Source organism: Octodon degus, unplaced genomic scaffold (genome assembly GCF_000260255.1).
Source record: "Octodon degus isolate 3935 unplaced genomic scaffold, OctDeg1.0 scaffold00176, whole genome shotgun sequence".
NCBI lineage: Eukaryota > Metazoa > Chordata > Mammalia > Rodentia > Octodontidae > Octodon > Octodon degus.
Window position 1 is genome coordinate 3,133,453 of NW_004524752.1, and position 3,501 is coordinate 3,136,953.

The following is a 3,501-nucleotide window of genomic DNA, read 5'->3' on the forward strand; positions in this document are numbered from 1 at the left end:
TCTCACTCAGTGGGCGGGGTGGGGGTGGGGTGCTGTGGAGTGGTGGTGGGAGTCACAAGGGGGTGCAAGAGGGTCTCACCCGCGCTGTGCCTGGACTTGGACCGGCAGGTTCCACTGGCACAGAGTAGCGGGAAGCTCTCCCACACGCTCACCGGGCCTGGGCTAGGACTGGATCTGGGGGCTCCCAGAACGCGGCAGAAATTCCTACTCGGTGGCTGGGTGGGGGTGCTGTAGGGGGGTACCAAGGGGGTGGAAGAAGGTCTCACCCATGCTGCACCTGAGTTTGGACCGGTAGGTCTCGCCAGTGCAGGGTAGCCGGAAGCTCACAGTCCTCTCATTTGTTCCTGCTGTCACCATGCTACCAGTGGTCCCTTGTGACCCTGAGGTTATAATTACTGCCACCATCTTGCTTTCCCAATCTCTCCAGTCTCCTCTTTCATCTGTCCCTCTCCTGGATTTAGCATCTGTCCTGCCATTTGTTGGTGTCTACTGAGTCTTGGCAGAGTGGTACTAGGCATGACATACCCATCCCACATCCCCACTTAAGTGTTTTAGAAACATGAGTTGAGGTATTACCTCCTCTATTTTTCTTTGCATTTCTTCCTTTCACCAGACTGCATTAAATTCCACACCTTATTTTGTAGATTCACAACTCCTTTGCTCTATTACCACTCTGTGTCTGTCTCTACTAAAATTTGAGATTTGTAAATCAATGCCTTCCTTACATGTTGAACATACAATGGGCATTCAGTAAATATTTTTGTATGATTTATATGTTTGGCAATAATTGTTAATCTCACAATTAGGGGGAATGATTTTGTTTCTCAAATGTCTCAAAATATTTTAAGTTGTCATATTGGGGTGTACAACCGGAATCTTGTGGGTACTGATCAAGGATACTCCGCCCAGGATATTCCTCATTTCCAAGAAAGAATTACCAAGTCCCAAATGTCAATAGTGACAAGATCAGGACCCCTAGCTCTAGACTATAAGCTCTACAAAGACAGGGATTTTACCTACCCTGTTTATCATTGTATCTCCAGCACAAGGCCCAGTGTTGATACTCAGTGAATGTGTGACATGTAGCTGAATGAAAAGATAACAGATGGACGTAGGCATGCTATTAAATTTAACAACTGATACAGCACACTATGGTCCATCAGAACTGATGCCAATCATAGTGCTAGATCTGGCAAAGGAGGCCCCTGTGGAGCCAGGTTTCACCCCTCTGGTTGTTGAACTATGGGCAAGTCAGGGCATTCTGAAGGAAGGGCTGAGGCAGCCCCAGGGAAGGGAAAGTAGCTATTGTCAGCTGATGAGAAAGATGTGGGAATTTTAACAACCTGTATGACCCTGCTTATTACATAAGTCCTAGACAGAAAGGATGACAGATAGAGATCAGAGTAGTAATGAGTAGTTAGTGAGTTGAAGGAAAGAAATGACCTGTTTCTGATGTAAAATATATATGTAGGCAGAGAGCTCTGCACCTTCAGACTAAGATGTACCTCCTATAAGACGATGGAAAATATGGTAGAAGCATTAGCAGAGTTGGGGCAGAGAGAAAGGCAATGGACTTGAGGTACAGCATTAGCCTTTTCTTTTCTCCCAAACCACTGAAATCCCATTTATGAGAAACTGCAGGCTTTTCCCCTCACTGTAGTAAAATATCTCAGATTATGAAAGAAAACATTGCCTTTTTTCGCTGCCCGATGCCGCCGAGGTCGCACGTGTGAGGCTTGTCTGCCGCCATCGCCGACATGCACTACGTGGCCTCTTACTTGCTGGCCGTCCTCGGAGGCAATGCCTCCCCCAGCGCTAAGGACATCAAGAAGATCCTGGACAGCGTGGGCATCGAGACAGAAGATGACCGGCTCAATAAGGTCATCGGTGAGCTAAATGGGAAAAACATTGAAGATGTAATCGCCCAGGGGATTGGCAAGCTTGCCAGTGTGCCGGCTGGGGGCGCTGTGGCTGTCTCTGCTGCTCCTGGTTCTGTGGCTCCTGCTGCTGGATCTGCCCCAGCTGCAGCAGAGGAGAAGAAAGAAGAGAAGAAGGAAGAGTCGGAGGAGTCTGATGATGACATGGGATTTGGCCTGTTTGGTTAAATTCCTTCTGCTCTGCAAATAAAGCCTTTTTATGTGTCTTCAAAAAAAAAAAAAAGAAAAAGAAAACATCTTCTTTTATATTCTGAAAGACCCAGAATATAAGTCACCATTTGTCCCAAAAGAGAAATCTTTAGGAAAATGATCTACATTGAGGAAAACCTTAAATCCAAACTGGCATTCTCTCCCTAGAGCAGCCTACCGTGTTCTCTTAGCCAAGCTTTCTTATAAAAAGAAAAAAGTGAAGAGAGCTCTTTCCCAGGGCTGGGGAGAGAGTTCAGCAGCATATGCGCCTGCCTGGCAAGTGCACAATCCTGAGTTCAATTCCTGATACCAAAAAAAAAGAGGTGCTCTTTCCCAACCGATCTTTCCTCCACGTAACTTTTTCAATTAATAAGGCATCAAGAATCCATGGACAATATCAACATCTGTGAGGCTGTCTCACTTTGTGCATAGAGACTCTTCCATGGCATGTTACTTCACTTCTAATTGTTTTCCCTACCTCCTCTGTCTGAGGAAGTGACTGCAAGAGTAGACCCAGCAGCTGGGCTAAACAGTTCTCTTAGCAGAATCTGAGGCTGGAGACAATGCTGGTTTTTAGCAGCCATGTACTCCAGAGATCATCTGAACACTTGTTCACATGGATTTCCTGCCACTGCCCTGAGATTAACAGGATCAAAACATCCCTAGAATTTCTCCGAAACAACTTCCATTTCTGTCAGCAGAATCGTTGCTATTCAGTTGCCAGGGCTTAAAAATGTAAAGCCTTTAGTCCACAATACTTCTGTTCCCCCTAGAGCCTACTCCAGATCTTTGCCCTTCTTGTCCTCTCACCTGGCCCAAGCCTCCTTACTCTTAGAGGACAAAATTGTCCACATCATGGAAGAAACTCATCACATTAGGAGTAAACTAGCTAAGCTTCCTGCCCCCATTAGCTGAGCTGAGATCTTATCCAGGGTTACTCCAACCCTCATTCTCTTTAGCCCACATATAATGGCTGAAAGAGTCCTTATCCTGGTTGGTCTTGCCTACTGTGTGTGGTCTCGATGCTACCTCCTTCTGTTCTCTTCAAACTACATCCATTGAGTATTCCTTCTGCCTATATCTTTCTCTCTTCCTGTCTTGGCTTCAGCTCACTGACATTATAAAGTTTCTTCCATTCTTAAAAAATAGTTTTTTGCTTATCCTGACTTCTCCCCATGGCTACTATCACAACGATCTCTCTTCTTCCCCAAGAAGCTCCTAGGAGTACAAGTCTATACTTGGAGCTGTTTCTCACCTAGCTATTACTACATTTCTCTACCCCACTCAGAGCTAAACTGCTGTGCTGTGTTACTTCAACTTTCTCACAATTTATTCATCCTATTTGCTGTTCTGAAACTGCTTTTTTTTTTTTTTT

At 45.4% G+C, this 3,501-nt stretch overlaps 1 protein-coding gene and 1 pseudogene across 2 annotated transcripts in view; one reads left to right on the plus strand and one right to left on the minus strand.

Moving 5' to 3' along the window:
- Positions 1 to 3,501, minus strand: part of Fam163a (family with sequence similarity 163 member A) — a 72,078-nt gene that overhangs the window by 55,496 nt on the left and 13,081 nt on the right. The gene's annotated exons all lie outside the window — the stretch shown is intronic.
- LOC101582805 lies at positions 1,719 to 2,140 on the plus strand (annotated as a pseudogene). The gene has a single exon (XR_001117336.2). The product of XR_001117336.2 is annotated as a 60S acidic ribosomal protein P2 pseudogene (transcript).